At 43.2% G+C, this 18,931-nt stretch overlaps 1 long non-coding RNA gene across 1 annotated transcript in view; it reads right to left on the reverse strand.

The window, feature by feature from the left end:
* The window catches only part of LOC121068285, a 57,919-nt gene extending 39,515 nt beyond the window's left edge, over positions 1–18,404 (reverse strand). The window contains exons 1-2 of the long non-coding RNA XR_005818776.1: positions 17,707–18,404; positions 14,307–14,453 (exon numbers count right to left, since the gene is read on the reverse strand). This is a non-coding gene — a long non-coding RNA (uncharacterized LOC121068285). The remainder of the gene's footprint in view (positions 1–14,306; positions 14,454–17,706) is intronic.
* Positions 18,405–18,931: the final 527 nt, after the last annotated feature.

Genomic DNA, 18,931 nt, shown 5'->3' on the forward strand with positions numbered 1-18,931 from the left:
ATAAAGGAGAAAATGTGCTGTAACAAATTGTAGAAGTTACACCTTTTAGCATCTAGATGGCCACTTTAGAAATTTAAGACCTCACCTTTAAAAAGCAAAACAACTGAGCCATAATTCATATTTATTTCACTCTTCCACTTCTCCATCAAAGATTTTCACTCTGCGTATAAAACTTTTTTTCTAAAAGCTGTCAAGAATTTAAGAAATTTTCCCTTGAAGAAAAACATACAACCTTTTCTTAGTGTCCTGAGAGATAACAGCAGACATGTCAGTCAAGACAGAGCTGCAGCAATTATATTTATGCAGATTATATTTCCTGAGATTTCCTCAAGGCAGGGGATGATTGTTTTAGAACAGAAAGGCTAAAGTTCCGGGAAGGCTCCTGGAAGCTAAATCTTCCAGGAAGGACCAAGAGAGCCATCCCAAGCTGTAGGCTCATCTCCTCCATCAGACTAGAGCAGCCTCAGGGCTAAGCTTATCTGCTTCGGCCTTTCCAAAACCATCACTGATGGCTACAGTGTGAGCATGTATTATCTTGTTCAACTCATTTCCGAGCATGTTGCACTTTCATTCAAGGCTGAGATTATTTTTCCATTTCTACACCTACATCTTTGGTTCTCCAGGCAGAGCAGACCTTGAACAAATAAAGTTATGTGTCTCTTAGACCATCCCTGGTGCTTTTCATTTCTGCAACAGTGCACTTTACTAGTTTAGCTAGTTGAAATAAAGGTGTTTTTGCACAACTGAGTATCCACATTTCTCTGCAGAACTTATAGAGAGATTTTTACTAATGCAAAGCAAAAAGAAGGCAGCAGGACACGTTCCTTCACTCTTTCTTTTCTGGGGAAAGCAGAAAAAGAAACTTTGCAGCTCCTTCACCTCAGATTAGGCAATGAAAATTTCTTCCCCTGCTTCACCCAGTTTAACCCCTGCAGTGGCCTATATCAGGGGCTCATTCCTGTGAGCCTGCAAGCTCCTGGGAGATGCTGAGTGGTACCTATTTCTCCTGACTTCAGATGAATCCAGGAGCATGGATACCTTTGTAGGGCAATTAAAGCTTTTAGGATCCCAGCGCTTTGGGTCCAGTTTTGCCTTGTGGAATGGAAACCGCCAAAAGGAATACTGGCTTATGCAGTGTTTTGTGCTTCTTTTACCAATCAATACGCTATAAAATACAAGCTGAGGCGTATGCTGAGAGGCTAAGTTTACAAGAAGTTACACTTCCTTCATGCCCTCACCCTGCAGAGTCTGTTCCTGCTGTGCCCTGAGCTGGAGGACAAAGCCAAGTCATTGCAGAGGGCTGCAAACAAGCAGCTGATTACGGTGCACAATTAAGAGTCAGCGTGCAGGTCCCTGGCAGACTGGTGCATCGTGTGACTTTCTGTGAACAAAAGGTCAAAGAAAGCAAACGAGTTAGGAAGTCAGATTCCTGTCGCCCAAACAAGCAGAGTCTCATATTTCTGGGAACACACATATATACCTTTAGATGTTATTGCGAGTGGGAAACCAGTAGGCCAACCAAATGCCAGCAAGAGAGTGTATTGCAAGCACATGAGCTTCAGTCACCAGCCTAACTCAGGGGAAGAAAAATAATCTTACATATCTGTGAGGGAAATAATCTTTGCTACAAGGGTATCGAGATGCTCCATACCTGTAACTGCGACTTGCATACATCTGTTGTGTTTGAGACATCTGTCTCATAAGCACGCCCTGTCCATCACAAGTCTGATGAGACTCTTACTTATACTATATCTGCAGCACTTTTCTGCTGAGTTAAATGATATTGTAGTTTGGAGAAGCAAAACTCTGCGTGAGCTTTCAGATCTATGCAATTTAAGCACCTTCCATATTTTAGTTTATTACCTGAAATAGAGACTTACCAGATTGCAGCCCTGTGTGAGCAAACACAACTGAAGGAAATAAAGCAAAACAGCGAATGCAGTTCTCTAACCCCAGCTGATGTGTATTTTCATTCTATCTGCACAGCCCCAGTTTCCACTGTTACCAAAAGCACAAAAAACAAGGCTGAGGCTAAAAAATCTCCCTCTAAACAAAACCAGTGGCTTTTTTTTTTCTCCAAACAATCTTGAGTAGCTTAATCCTATCTCCAGGAATGATATTCCCTTCCAGAAGGCAGTCTGAAGAACAATTCACACAGAGCCACTAAAAGCCAGGGAAAACCACCAGAAAGCAGCCCCCTTGTGCTGCGTGCTGCTCACATTGATCTGCAAACCCTTTGGCTACTGGTGTGATCCTTGTAACCTTTTTGCCCCATCTCTTCACGTTTCTTGTCCCAGGATCTGACTTCTGCTAGATTCATTGTATGCTCACATAGACTATTCATGGAGTGAAGTTGTATACAATTTCTGTTCTTCCCTGGGTCTTCCCAGGGTGATTTTTCGCAGTTTGATGCGCGGATTTTTGGGACATCTGTTGCCAGATGCTTAAAACTGCAGAATAGCCCACTAATCAAGTGGTGGGTTTGCACAGACTGACCAGTCAAACACAGACCAGTGCTTCCAAAAATACTGCACTCAAACTTTTCTGCCTTGGAGGAATAAAGCATTGTTTAAATGAGGTTGCATTTCCCTTTCCACAATGTGCTTGCTGAGAAGGAGCACTCTCTCAGGCTGCAGAGACAAAAGATTAAAACGTCTTTCATGTCTAATTTCAGTTTAATGTCTGTTATGACTCCCTGGCTCCATACCAGGATTTCCTTTGCCTTCTGAAGCAAGAGTAAAGTCATGTATTAAACAAAAACTTCTTTTTAAAAAGAAAACAATTGAACTTTTCATGTAAAATGAACACATTTGTTCCATAAATTTAAACTTATCCATCGTCTCTAACATCTTCATCAAAAAATCACACTACATAAAACTTTTTTTTCCCGTTTTTGCTGCATTTACAATGAACAAGTTCAAAAGGAAACACAACTAAGCACAGAATATAAAAGAGTTAGAGCAACTGAAGAGTTAATGCTGAAAATATGAATTTGTACTCATTTTCTGGACCCAAGTTCATCTCTCATGCTTCAATATCTGTATTGCGCTGTTGTTTCACAGAGAGAGACCAGAAAAGCACTTGCAAGCCCCAATCTCTGCAGCGGGCAAGCGTGAGGCGCTGGGACACCCTCTGGCCTAGACTTCACAACAGAGAGGTTACAAAGGCAGCTTTCAGACCTAATGGTGAGGAAAGAGGGACCCAGCACAAACTGAGAGGATTTAGACTGAAGGGATATGCTGAAGACACAGCAAAGCTTTGATCTAGAGCTGATCTCATACCCGCCGAAGAGATGACCAGAGAAACTTGTCCTGTTTGTTCTTGCTGTGACGCTCCAAACTCCCCAGGACGTGCTATTTTAAATGAGCTCAAAATCCCACCAGGGCTCAACAGAGCCACGTGATGTTAGGGGAAACTCCAGAAAGACCTCCAGTATATTTTCGCTCACTCTAACACACAAGGAGTCCATAGCCCACTTCTGATGGCACTTGTACAACATGTGTCACGCTCCATTTTCACATCCTTACCCAGCCAACACTCCTAACACATCTCCTTCCAGGGCAAAACCCATCCAGTGCTGGTGTTATTCCATAAACCACCTTATTTGTTTCACTAATAATAGGACCATAGCTAATGGTCCCAGAGACGAGCCCCTGGCACTGCACAGTCCCAATTCGGGGTACCCAAAACCTTTGGGTAAATAAATAGAGAGATATGACATTAAAAAAAAAAAACATAACAATTTCTGGCTATGTAATTATAAACTGCATCATTATGCATGTGCATGGTAGAAGGAGAGAACAAACTGAGGTCACTCAGGAAACTTCGATGCTGGTGTTTCTTCACCTCCAAGTGTCTGACTTTGCAGCTTTAATAATATTCTTGTCATGAAGGGGGTTTTTGTAATTTATATATAGATTATGGGTTGCTGTCTATTGGCAGACACCCGCAGAATTGGCTGAATGCAGTTTAAAACAGCAAACATTTCCTCTGTTGCAAGCAGCTGCCTTAACTAGAAGACCATTTAATTGCAGGTATTACTTACGCTCTGAATGAAATAGCAGCGTAATTTTGATTCTGTGATATGCCCAGGGATGACAGCATCATTTAATGTATCCATCAAAAGTTACTAACTTGATCATAACTGAATGGGGAACAGTGTGTCTGACCTTTCTTTTAAATTACCATCATAGACTTTTAACGGGTTTCTCAAAAGTTATTGTTATGAACATGAATATTACAGGAATGAAATCAGCCTGTTAAAGCCAGTAATCACAGTGCCTAAACAAAACTGATACCTGCAAATAATCTGCTGAGGTATCAAGAACTCTCTTGTCCCTAAAGAATTGAGGCAAATACATTGACTGGTAGAGATAACGATAGTATCAGAGTTAATCGGTTGTTTTATTGAATAGAGATAGTGAATTAAATGGGTCGGAATTCATGCGGGGATAGAAGTTATTTACAGTGTGTCCTGTGGTTAACAGGCATAAGCTGATCTTTTGCGTCCTCCACACTTGGCTTGTTCATGCTGGATACCAGCTGCATGGTGCAGGCACCGACCTGTCACGCTGGCTGTGACCCTGCAGCCATGAGCACACCAGATCACACAGCCATGTATTATTATTAACGATGTGCAGGCAAGGCTGGTGAGCAACACCAGGGAACAAAGCCCTACGCCACTGTTAACCTCAGTGGTAATGGAATCTTTTTGAAATGCCCTTTTTCATTCTTATTTCTAAATCAGGAGCGCATGTGCTGTGTTTAGTTATTTAGGAGGAGTTCAGTCCCTGCTTTGATGGGACTCAGCATCTGCTGTGCACACATCGTCGTTTCTCTCCCTGGAGGAAAAACTACAGTAGTGGCTCAGCAAGATGCCTACTCATCCAGGGAAGAGGCGCGATACACACAGGGCCGATAAATACTTCCTCTAACGATCGGGCCTGTAAGCACGTCTCAGTCCCAGGTTGAGTGGACCATCTCCAGGTTTAAGACAAGTGTTTGCACTTTGGCCTCTTCTGTCAAGAAGGAGGCCAGTTTTTACATTGTGCTGACTTTTTTTCCCCAATAACCTCCCATTTCTCATGGTCTTAGTAAAGAGGTATCAGATCACTACTGCTAACATCTAACTGGGAGCAGAGCCCTGACTGTCCCCTGTGGTCCATCAGTCCTTTGTCCAGCCTCCTCCTTTACTTGATCTAATAATATGCTAAATGCCACCTTATGAGCTTAAGTACCATCTACAGAAATCAATGTATAACCGAGTTACTGACCATGTGAAATTGGCTACAAATAGCAGAGATATTCTTCCTGTGAGGATTCTTTTTTTTTTTTTTCTCTACCAGGCAACAGTTTCCAGCTATTATTGCCATTTCTTAGGTATAATTATATATAGTTGGTGCTCAACTGAGTTTACAACCTTCTGTAATTCCCTGTTCTCATTTATTTTTCTGCCCCAACAAGCCTAACTGCCAGTATCAGGAAATATCCGCCTCATTTACAAAGAGAGGACAAAAATATGTAATTCCACACAAAGATCACCTTATAAACCATAAGTTTTAATACTGGGCACTGGAAAAAGGCACTTAGCTATGTACTATGCTACCTACACTGACTCAGTATATGCAATGGCTATGTAATACATGTCACTAAAGGCACCAAAAGTTACTAGAAATGGAGCGTGTCTGGAGCTGCGAAGCACCACGCCAATAGCTACGCATCATCTGCCTTAGCATCCAGCCTGGCACTGCATGCTTGCCCAAACCTAGTAAAACTAATTAAGATGGAATTTATTTTTTTAATGGAAAAGCTGCAATTAGATACAATCTGAATGCTCCACACTGAGCACTGTCCACCAGATGAACAAATGACTGCCACTTCTTCCTGTGGAGAAGGCAGCTATTTGCTTCCAGTCACTCCAGCAACAGAAGCCATAGCTCAGTTCTCAGTTCCACCACCCTGGGGAGGCAGCAGCAGAGCCAGACTGCCTGTTAGCATCACAAAAACGATTCTCACAGGGTCTCTATTGAAATACTTCTGTGCAGATCCCCTTTTATTACATGCAATTTCTGGTTGCATTTTGCAGATCACATTTTCACGCATCCTTACTGAAGCTACCACCGCTGAGTTTCATCCAGCCAGTTCCAAGAGCGGACAAAGACTTCCTGTTACAGAGAATCCCACCATTTACACAAAAGCTTTCTGACAATCATCTCTTCTCTTCAAGAACTATTGGATTTCACATCACAGCTGATCACACAGCTTACAGCCTCCCTGCAACATGCTTTCAGCACGAGCTGAGGGGCCACCAGCTGATGCAGGGCACCTGGCAGGAGGAGCAGAGGCACGAGCAAAGCTGCCAAGTGCTCCAGTGTCCCCAGCCATCCCCCAGGTTGGTCTGCAGTACTGCTGCAGCTCATCCCAGCCCAACAGCCAGGACTGTGCTGGTGCCAAAAAAGCACTGTTGATATTTGCCCTGACCCTCTGAAAAATCAGTGGCAAAGGAAATGAAATACCAGTAAGGAACAAGAGTCTGTTTGCTCGGGATGACAAAAGCAGGAAGGTTACTGGCTTGGGAGAGTTAATCTGTCTCCTTCGTATCTGGTGATATTTTAGATGACCTCAAGAAGTCATTTTCACTATTTCAGAGATTCTCTTTTTGGTCTGTGACTGCAGACAGTATCTTCAGGGCTGTCAGGTACAGCTGTCCCATCTCACAGCTCCTACACAACTCACCTTTACACTACCAAAACTGGATGCAGGACAGCAAAGCGGCTGCAACGACACTAGTCTGCTGTGCTGAATGCAGCTACAGGCTTCCAACAGGGGCTGCCCAGTCCTCCCCACACACGTCTGCATCCCTATGGCTCTCCAGGCAGAAATCATCACTCGCTGGTGAAAAGACAGTTAGAAGGCCTAGTACATTATGTTTATTAAATTCAGAATATTTACTGGAAGGTGCTGACACAAGGTTTTCAGTTATTTTCCTTAGTCGATGCCCACATCCCAAGGATCCTGCACTAAGCCCTCCTGGGAATCCATCAGAGATGCATCCTCCCCTGTCAACACTACCCCAGGAAACAGCGGCTGGTAAAAGGCGAAGCCCATCACATGAAGCAAATGGCAAATCAACAGCAGAGTTTAGCATCAGAAAAACACCAAAAGGTCCTTATGCTTGAATGAGGGGAAGGATCCACCCTTTGAAAATGTTCATCTGGCTGTACAGGAAGAAAAAAAAAAAGGTACAAGGACGAACACATAGAAAGGCTGTCAGGAATGTTTTTGCCCAAGAAGGAATCTTCTCCTGGGAGACCACGAGAACATGTTTTTGCCTCATCTGCCACCCATTTACTCTGCTGCCAAGTAGAGAGTTTACTCTGCTGGGTCAAGAGAAGTCAGCTCAGAGCATTCAGGTACAGCTGAACGCATTTTGTAATCTCCAGTCTCCAAAGGAGCACAGGCGACACACTGCCACAGACCCCTTCAGACCAGGGTGCTTGGGCCAGGATGTGCCGCTTCTGCAGAGTTTCAGAGACGTCCCCTTTCTCTCTCTGCATGGTGCAAAGAAGGTTGCCTGAGCAGCTGACCGAACCATTTTGGAGCACTTTTTCCACTGCTATGGACATCTCTGCAGGTTGCAAGCACTTGGTCCAGAGTTTTCACCAAAGTCATATGAATTTTGAAATACAATGACTCTGCAGCCTTGGCCAAGGATTTCAACTGCAATCCCTAGGCATTATGCTTACTGTGCTGAAAAGCACCTGCAAAGCATTTCTTTGTGATATTTACTTTATAAAAGTAAAGGACAGGGAGAAAAAAAATCAGTTTCTTTCTGCTGTTCCTTAGTTTGCGTAAGCAGCCGATTGTAAATGTCAAACTCCAGTGGTGCATTAGAAAAGGATCATGCTGAAAAATCCTGCCTTGAAGGCCAGAGCCCGGGGTACTCACCAGCCCCAGGACTGCTCTAATTTCACACACAACATCCTACATTAGGACCACCTGCAGTGACGCCTAATGTAGCCTTCACAACTCCAGTAGCATGGGAGCTGAAAAGACTCCAACAGCACGTGTGTAGAGGGTTCGGGTTCACCCTATGCTAAATTTTGGGCAGCACCCCTTTGCTTCAGAGAGCTCTGTCCAGGTTTAAAGGGGTGAGTGGGGAACACTGTGAGATCTGAGCTCATTAGAGGAGCAGGTGGGGATGTTTGCAGCTGAACACGCAGGTTCCTTTAGGAATAACATGAGACAGATGTCCTATATTCACACTCCTTGAGCATTTTCTTCAAATAAATTGAAAGTGCAAGGTTTAAGGCTGACTCTGTCATTTATCTCTAACCACTCTACTTCTGTTTTCTTCTAGGGTAGCAAATCTTTTTTTCTAAAGGACGACTCAAGAAGCTAGAAAGCAAAAAATGTTTTCTGATTGAGCAAGGAAAATGAAGTGCTCTCTGCTAAATGAGCTTACTGTAATTTCACATAGAGAGTACTGGGAGGTGCTCTGCACATGGCCCATGACCAGGCACAAAGTCAAACAGTGGGGAAGCTCACTGAAGAAAACACACACTAGGCTTTACTAAGGGGATTTCCCTTCAACACACTTTCCCAGCAACATGTTGTTGTTGTTCAGGCTGGGGAGGGAGTCAGTTTTTACAAATGCTAAGTATAGCTTGTGGTTGCTACTTCAGCACAGCAATGCACTTATTCATATCAAATGTCTGAAATGGATGAAGAGACGGTGATTGCATACCTGAGTCCTGGGAGACACACAGGCAGGTCTAGAACCATTAACAGAGAGTTAGCAAAAACGTGCTCAGCAGTGTGGAGAATAACACGAAGAGATTACTTAAACTACACACAAAAGCAAGGAAGACTTGATTCTTCTTCATTCATAAACATTTTCCTTTGAAAGACCCATGCGTCCAGACGTCTACAAATGTGTAGTGTTTTGGGGTCTCTCCTTTTCGGAGACTCCACCACAGCCTCTAGCAGAGGACAGCTAGTGAGCATCAGAAGGTTCCCATTACCCACCATCTAGAAGTAACTCAGGGAGGTTCCTCTAGGTTAGATGACAAGCCCCCTTTGTCAAGATCTGGGATTTATATATTTAAAAACCCATTGCACAGACAATGTACAAGGGACTAAAACAGGAAACAAACTTTTAAGATGATATATTAGGGGAAAAAAAAAAAGAGGAGGGATTTACAAGTCCACTGTCTTTGCTTATGATTGATAATGTAGCCCTCAGTGATGCAGGAATGCCATTTACTGCCAACTTCACTGCCTGTGCTTTTGGGACTCAGAACTGTGCAAAGAAAACTTGCAAAAACCTGCACAGGGAATTAGTTCAGGTCTCAAAATAAAGAGGCAATAATTCACCAACTCCATCTTCACTAACAGCAGTTAATGCAAAACAAATTCCATGGGAGTTTGCAAAAATGTCAGAAGACAATAATACTTTAGTGAGGCAGAGCATATTTTATGCATCCTGCTCATTAGCTGTAAAGCCTGTCTGCATGACTGTTTTTTCTCATTTGAATTAATCACATTGTATATTATGAAGAGACACGCTGAGCCCTTTAGTACCTAAAACATTTAAAAGATGTTATTAAAAAAGTTATTTTGGAAATTTGCAATTGCACATCTATTCATACACTTGCACTCAGCGATTCTCTTACCCTCACAGTCTGCATCCAGCTAAAGATAATGAGTTTTGTTTACACAGACGGATGCTAGGAGCCACATGCTAACAAGAAAGTAACAGTATTATTCTTCTGAAAGGCGATTAATTTTAAAATCTGAGCTACAGAGCAGCTGATTACTGTAAGTAGATTTGTCAAACTACTTCACAGAAAGTTTGTGTGTCATCTCTTCAAATGCAGGAAGAAAACTGAAGTATTCAGAACTCAGTTAGATTTGGTGTACGACCTACTTCCAAAACCAGGAATGCAGAAAATCCACACTCAACCCAGGCCACGAAGAGCACTCCTCTACAGATAGTATCTTGGCTAGTCTGGAGCCGTAAATATTTAAAGCACAGAAAAAAAACCTTTGTAAATCAACGAACCAATCCTCTGTCTACTAACATATATCCCCTCGCATGAACTAAGTATCAGTCTTAAAAAGACATTCACATTTTTGCTTCATCCTTTATAGGAAGACACTTCTGCTAGCTTGAAGCCCTCTTTCAGTTGCTGCACTAGATGCAGTCAGCGCCAGTTTATTCCCATCTGATCCAGCACCAAATGACTCTCCTCTCTCCCTGGTGTGTCCAGCCTCAATCAATTTATAGACAACAGCATAAAGTCTCCAGGCAGCCCTAAAAGAGAGAACTGGGCGCTGATCTTTCAACTACAACCTTGGGTTTGTGTCCAAGCCAGGCACCAAGCAGTTCTGCAAACACAGGTCTTCAGGCTGCTAAAATTATTAAAAGCAAGATATAAAATAACCTATGAATTTTAGGGTTCTAACAATATTACGAAATTGGGAAAATACAACAGACAAGCAGGTTTAGCTCAGGCACCTCTGGGCCATGATGATAAAGGTTGATACAAGGGCAGCAGATCCCAGTGCTAAATGGATAAAATGGCATCCCCAGCAGTTTTTTTTTCCTCATTCATTACCAGTGAAGTTTTAGAGTCACCACATAACCCTGCCCACCCCCTGCTCCACAGGGATATCAGTATCGAGTCATTTGTCAGCAGAATAATGTCACATTTTACAATATCACCCTTAAATACCGGTGCGCTCACAGGACAGTGCTGGAGGTTATTGATTTTGAACCACTGACACAGCAGAGAGCATCCCCCAGCAGGAGAGATGCCCAAGGTCAAATGGCTTCTTAAAATACACATTTGGATACCAGGAGTTTCATAAGGTCCAATAAACTATCAGGTACTGACTGTCGGCACTATTTATAATCAGCCTGTACAGTGCTGACCCCTTTTTTCCTTTAATGAAATTTGGGTTTTGTTGTCATTGTCAGGTATTTTGAGTTAGCAAAATGCTGTGACCTCTCCCACACTAAAAATGAAAAGATTGTCATAAAAGCCCAGCAGTAGCAACAGCTTCCGGAAATAGCATATATCTATTTAGGTAATACAAACAAGATGTCAAGTCTTTAAAAGCATAAGCTGTTAAACCAAACAACAAACCATCCATAAATGCTCCTATACCACTGAGAAGGAGAGCACTCTCTCCTTCATTCAGTCTCTGTAAAATAAATCCATGCACGAGCAAAACATGTGTTACTGCAGCAACGACATCAAGTTGTCCTGAATTAAGACATTCAATAATTAAAGCTCTCCCTCTTTCTGCACTGCCTAAAGGAAAAGGGTTTCCTAAAGGCAACACTTCTTGCAGAGGGCCTCCTATGTCCCAGATCACTGCAGCCCCAGCTGGAGGGCGCTTGCCCTGATGTTCTCAAGCCCCCACACCTCACCTTCAGCACTACTTTCTCCTCCTTACCCAGCAGGAGTTTTGGCTACAACGGGCTAGCAAAACATCATTCTAAATTCCTTCTCCTGCCCCACTGCTGGTTTGCTCACCTGACCTTTAAGTTCTCCTGCACCATACATAAGGGGGAAAAGCACAAGTCACAACAAAAAATCCAGGAAACAGAAGCTTATAACTTCAGGCCATACTGTATTTAGCAATTCCCTGGTGTGCTGCTGTTTTTAATTGCTGTTGTCAGAACATATGCAGGAGACAGACCTGCTGTTTTATGAAAGAGTGCCCTTTATATGTGGTTGTTTGGAGCTTGACTGTCATCAGACCAGTTAACAGGAGTGTGAGCTGTCAGGGTCAAGCACAGCACCTAAACCCCGCCGTTTCCTACAGCACTGCTCTGCTGTACTGCCCATGGAAGTTGGCTGGGTGAGTTTCTGTGCACACAACAGAGAGAGGTGCATTTTGGATGTGTGTATACATGTTGATACGTAACATAGTGCATCACAATATTTTGATTTGCAAGTGAGTGATGCAGAGTTTTTAAGAGGCAAGATTAAAACTCTTCAGTTGATCTGTATTGATTTTATTTTTGCAGCACTGTCTGCCTGACCATACATCTTCCCATGTCAGAGACCAGACTGAAGCCAGGATCCAGCTTTTTGTGGGCCAAAGCCAAATACAGCTAAATTGTACACTCACCTGCTTTACCAAACAGCCACTGTGGCAGATGCAGTCTCCAGCGAATCCTCGCCCTGCAGCCACCTCACGTGGCCCTCTGCACCGCCACAAGCACAGAGCATGGAGGGGCCACGCCGCAGGGGGAGACCGGCACAGTCTGCCCTGCTCGGACTAAGTTTAGCGCTTGTACAGGTGCACACGCACGTGCAACTGCCAAAACCACGCCGGGAAGCCAAAGGCAAGCATTGCACAAGCATTGCCGCTGAGGGAGAGCAGCGGCACCTCCATGCTCAGCAGCTGCAGCTGCCGTGGCGGTGCCTTGGCCACGACACCAGCATCTCTCCCTTTCTTTGCATACGGGTAAGAGATACTGGGAGCATCTCCCGTGTGACCTGGAGGTTCCCAGCCCTTCTTACTGACTCAGAAAACTAGCAAGTTACATGAAAGCAACAAACACACCCACACTGCCTTTTCAGCCTTTTTAGCACTTGCCAAGCATCATTTCAGCCTCAACATTATAGATGTTTAACAGGTCCATACCGAAAGCCTTTGAACCTTGCAATCAATACAACTGAGCCACCGCACAGATTTTACCATTGATCCATGTTTCACTTCATTAAATGTTAGTTTCACAATGTTCAAAACGGGCTTGTTTAAAATTGTTTAACAACCTGTTGTTGCATCACTGGCTCTAAATGGCCACGCACGACTGACTGCAAGCAAACCTGCAAGTTATTTATTTCTTGCCCTAAAATAATATCAGTTTGGCAAATTCACTTTTAAAAGTTTGCAACACATTTAGCAGTATCCACTTTAAGCTCGTGTATACTGATAATACTGCTTACCAATAACCCTTTGGGATTCAGACAAGGCAGCATAACATCCAGCTGTCCCCAGCACACACACTCACCTGTAGGTACCGCAAAAGCTAGGCTATGAATGCAGATTAATTACATGCCTGGGAAGCTGCTGCCATGCCAGCTGTTTCCACTGCATGCCCAGTATTGACAAAGGAAAAGTCAGTGCAAAAATGGGAACAGGATGGTACCAGGGCATGTCCTCAGCTTGTGCACTGCCCAGCCGAGTTGCAGGATTTGGGTGTGCACTGCAATTCACCATGGGCAATGCCAGCTTCGAGCCAGCAGCAAAGAGAGAGATGGCGCACACAACAGAAGTCAAATGGTGGGCCCACCTTCTTCGAACACCACTGCCGAGCTGCCCACCCTGTATGCTCTGAGGAGGGGCTCTCTTTAAAATTCTTCAAACTTTAAATATATATATATATATATATATATATATATATATTTTAAATCATATCAGCTCCCCTGGTGTAGGCAGGTGCAAGTGCTGCAGAACAAGCCATTAGTCCCTTAAAGACTATACAGTCCCGAAACGGACTGAGTTACACAGATTTGCGGCAGTATGAATGTGTACACTCAACAAATTAACAATCAACTCTGCTTCACGGCTTCTCTTTCGTGATCTGCTGAGTTAAGTGTGAAACACCAAATCTTGATCTATTCCTGCCACACCAGGATGGCAGGGAGCATCCATCAAGCCCTTAGCCCCCAGGCAATGTGTGGCACAGGCTAACCTATGAGGGCTGACAGCATACCATCACTCTCTTACTGCTACTAACAAACAGCATTATTTATCTTCTGGACAAGTTTAATATTTTAGTGCAAATGGTTTTATGTAGTAGTATTCCCTCATTTCTATGGCCTTGGGTCACTAGCCTCTGTATTTTCTCTTCTAGAGCCAACAGCTAGTAATGGAGAAAAATATTGTACATTCATTACAGAGGGTGAAAAAAAAATGTTCTACATTCATGTGATTCCTTCGCTCTCTGGTTAAAGGTTGGACTTGCCTCTTCATTCTTTTCTCATGTAATTTATTAAACCCTCTGCCACAATAAAATTTATAGCAAGTCTTGGAGTAGGTAGAAATGCATTTGTGAAAACAACTGGTACATTGGACAAAACACCACATAAGAATCAGTGTCATTTTAAATTAAAATACATATGCTTTTAAAGCGGATCAGCTGCTGACAAGCTTTGCCACCTACCCCTTGCAGATGCACCTGGGCCACCTGCCTAGGCAGGGGCCTCCTTGCTGCCCCTCTGTTGGGCGCTGCTTTTGCAAATGAAATAAATTTGTGAAGTGTTTTGAAAATTGTGACTCACTTTTGCTGCTGCTGAGAGGCAAGATGACAGTCCAGCAAATTGGAGCCATGACAATGCCTGGGTGTACTGCTCCTCTTGCTGCAGCACCGGGGCCTTCAGAGGAAGCATTCCTGTTCGAGAAGGGGGTGTCAGAGTATTAGACAAGGCCTACAGACAAGAAATAGTGGCACTCTTATTCACAAGTCTGTTAATTAGACATTGCAAAAACACAGAATACTGTCATTTTTGTAATTTGGTAATTCGTAATTATATGAACTTCATTTTGATATTTGAACTATATTTTGGTATTTGCCCAATACCAAAATCTCCCAGTCATTATTCACTCCTCTGATCAACAAACGAGCACTGCTAAATTTTGAGGGAAACATTTTGGTTTTGGAGCTACAAGCTCCATGGCCGAGAAGAGGACACGCATGTCTATGTTCAAATTTGGAGGGCTGCACTGCACACTGTCATCAAACCACCTCCACAATTACAGCCTGGAGTTTCACATTTCCCACTGAAGCGGCATTAGCAAAGGCATTCAGAAAATTCTCATTTGCTTCTTATTTTTCTCCATCCCCCAGTTCTGCTTTGAGCAGAGAAGCCCTACCAACAGTAGTGGCTGGGAAGCGGTCCCTTTGACTTTACAGCTGAAGAATCACACAACACAATGTTTTTGTTTTCACCATCAGCAGGATAAATAGCATTTCTCTGACACATTGAAAACCCTACACAGATAATTCCAACAGGATAAAGGGAGTGCAGAGCCACTCCAGTCACAGGTCAGCATGATTTTGCAAGGCCCAGCAACCTCTGCCAATTTGTTTGGCACAGACACAAAACCTTCCTCCTGCAAAGCCACTCACTTTGGTGTTGAGGCGGGAAAGGAGAAAGAGTGAAATAAGCTCTTCTCTGCAAAGTTTTATTCATCTGAGCATCAATAAAAAACACAGATGGTCTTTTCTCTGAGTGAAGACCATTTAGCACCTGGAAAATTCAAGTTTGAAAGAGACCAGAAGGCGAAGGGGAGAAATATGTTTGTACTGGCACTTCGCTTTGCAAACTGAGCTGTACCCCTTTAATCAGCAGCAAATGTTCCTGTGCACTGCAGTAGCATGCACAAACCAAGCATCTCTCTCAAATAGATGAAGGAATTTCTTCATGTAAATAAAGAAATGTTTTGCATTGACTTAAGAAAAAAAAAAGTGCCTTTTAGAATTTTTAAAATAGAGGGAAAAGGTGTTTATAATAAAGGTGTTAATAACGCTGTTTGAGACTTGCCTGTCTTTACTGAAATTACTTTGAAGAAATAGGGATGAAGTCTGGAGCAGTTCAGAGACCTTCCCCCAGGAGTGCAGTTCAAAAAGCAGTATTTTTGTGAGCCGTATTCCCATGAGAAAGGCATCAGGGACTCCCACTTACCTGCCAGGGGTGCCATAAAAAATGAATTCATGTCACAGACTAAGACGAACACTAAACCAAGAACAAATGAACTAAGCATGCGTCTCAGTGCCAGGCTCTACAAACCCAGAGTAAAGCCCATACAGACTTACCTGTCTCCACCAACACCTTATAAAGCACCTTCACTGAGCAGCTTCACAGGGTTATCTGTAATTGCATTCACACATCCCATCTGACAGATTCCCCCATAACAAAAAGTTGTGGTAAAGCATTCAGTGAACTACAGACTGGCATGAAATGAATTTATGTTCTCGCATGCAGAGGAAAACCTGGTCCAGGCTGGTGCCTTATTCATGTAAAGCTACCACTGTTACATTACCACTCCCTCATCGAGTTGTTCTGAGTTGGATAAATTAGTTACACAGGAGTGAACAGAAGTAGAAGATATCTGATCGATCCTGTAAACTCCCTAAAGCCCTTTAAAAACCTAACCTTCAGAATGAGGAAAACCTCCTTTTGAACTACTTTAAGCTGATTTTTAATTACGAAGTATAGAGCATTTCAGCCATGGGTTGTTTTTTGTTGTTGTTGTTACAACAGTTACATTTTTTATAACTCAACAAGAATTACGTAGTTTGTCAAGTACCATATCTGTATCCTTTTGATAAATACTTAATTGTCCTACCATGTTCTACTGTAGTTATATATGAGAGCAAGAGCGCCTGCAAAATACAACTATTTTTGACCAAGACAGATTTCTACTGTTTATGGACCAAATTTTGCTAAGAGGCAGACAGGGAGAAAATCTGCTTACAGCAAAGGTATATCAAATGCCATTAGTTCAGGAGCTTACCTAACATGTTCATCTTTTATTGCAGTAGTTCTGTCTCTTCATTTCAATACATATTACCATTTTTACCACAGTTACAGGTTTATAATCTGTGATTCCAAAGGCCTTAGGCCTTTAAGAGCAGCCACTAACAATGGGCAGTTACCAATACTCACAAATGATTACATTTTAAACCTTTTTAAATACTAAATGTGACGATTTTCATGTAATTTACCAAAAACGATTGCAACAGATATACCAAACTAAGAAGAGAAAATGCATCATTTTCACATAATTTTCCAGTCATTTATACCTATGAAATAAATCCCAGTTCTTGGGGCTGTGTCTATAAAACAGCAATAAAAACGTGAAGGCAATCAGGCCCTTTCTTTTAAGTGTACTTCCAGCCAGCTAAAACAGAAGTACCTTTCCTGATGGTTTAAATGTTGTACAGATTGTTTTCAATTTCCAAAGCAGAATTTTTTTAAAATGGTTTGGTGTGCAGTTATAGCTTAGCTAAGACTAAGATGGCACTGGAGGCATATTTTTCCCGCCCTGTATTTCTCTGTAAAGAATGAAAACTTGTAGGACACAATTGAATAGAGAGCAACTCAGAGTGCTATTTTGGATCAGTTGTACCACTCTCTTTTAATACCATGTCTTATTTATGTAATTTTAGCTCCTCTTGTTTAGGCTGCCAGAATACAGGGCATAACAACACGAGAAATAGAAATTACGAATGTGGCTAATAAACAGTTTGCTCAGAAATCTCTTAGGGAACATATTTAATTACTCCTAGGTAAAAACAATCAGTCTGCCTAACATTTCCTCCCTGTCCAAATGGATAGCACTGGAAAATTAGCATCAATGTTTCCAACTCCTGCTCTGATTTATGGAGTTTGCTGTTTACAATGTTTCTATGTTGCCATAAAACTTAAATGCAGCAAATATGAGTTAGAATACTTTTTTTTTTGTGTGCTATGCATTCAGGAAAGTTTTCCCTGATACACATGGTTGCTGCTGCATGCTCACAGTTACCTGTGGGCAGTAAGCAGAGGAACAAATGATTTACATGACCGCCAGTCTTCCCAAGGAAACACTTTTTCCCCCCTCTGAGTGACATGACGTGACGTGAAATGACTAGAAATTGCAAACTTCAAACAATTTTTCCACCTTCAGATTACGCACCTGGGAACTTTACCACAGCTCATTTCACAGTGGGATGTAGTCATGCCTTTGCACGTGCTGTGTTACAGAGGTCTTGGCACATCCCAAATCCTAACGTCAGCCTGGAGAAACGTGCAGGAGCAGGACGCAAGAAGCTGGCCCTATCCACAAAATGGCTGCCGCCACTCCCTGCTGAGCACTGCAGGCCCAAGCCATGACCTCCAGCCTCTGCCAGGTCTGTGGTGGGGCAGGGGAGTCATTTGGCAAGCCTGGAAAATGCCCCCTTTGAGAATCCACTTATCCTGTGCTTTGGGGGAAAATTCTGAGAGGATTTTTGCTGTCTATCACCAGCAGCTGCGCTGGTTGTGGGTGCCTGGGTGTCAGCCACGGAGCCCTGTGAGGAGAGGTCCTGGCCGGTTCCAGTGGCCCCCAGCACAGGGCACAGCCTGGCCCCCCTCAGCACCACCTCTGGCGCAGATGGGTCAGGAACAGCAAAATGGTGCCCAGCAGCAAGGTGTGAGCAGAAAAAAAAGAGAAACCCTCCTGCCAGCCCTGAGGAGAGAGGAGGAGGAGGAAAAGGGGGAGCATGAGGCACTGCAGCTTGAGGCAGGCACTGCCCTGCAGCCCCTCAGTGCTCTGCAAAGATGCAACAGGAGACCCTGCACAGCATCACTGCTGAGCCATAACTTCCTCGCTTACACCCTTTTCTATTATTTCTGGAAAGCCTTCTAGGCTGGGTAGTAACAGTGCACAGGCAAGCAGAGGCTATTTTAAGATATTTTCATTATCTCTCTCAGAGAAAACTGCTTTCTCATTTTATGCCATCTGGAAATTCACCTCACAGAGAAGAGCTGTGGGATGCTGGAGAGGACCCAGCCCTGCTCTCCTCCCAAATTCTGACATACAAAGCACAAAAGATAAAACAGCATGGCTGCATCAGAGCTGGCACGTCAGAGTACGTCCCATGGTGACAGGCAATGCAATGCAGTTACCAGTGGCGCAGATGTCCTGATTTGGTTATCTGGTCCCAAAATCACAAAACTTCCACCCCACAGAGCTAACCCTGAGGAGCAAGAGTCCTTGGGTTCTCTTCACACCTCCCCAGGCCAGAAGCACAGAAACAAACCTCAGTCCCTTACTTAAAAGCACTGGAACAAAATAGGCAATGAAATTTTCAACTGACACATAAGCATCACTAAAGGATGCTGAGCATCAATTAGCTCATCAAGATCAAAGATAAAACCTT

This window comes from Cygnus olor, chromosome 3, assembly GCF_009769625.2.
Source record: "Cygnus olor isolate bCygOlo1 chromosome 3, bCygOlo1.pri.v2, whole genome shotgun sequence".
Classification (NCBI taxonomy): Eukaryota; Metazoa; Chordata; class Aves; order Anseriformes; family Anatidae; genus Cygnus; species Cygnus olor.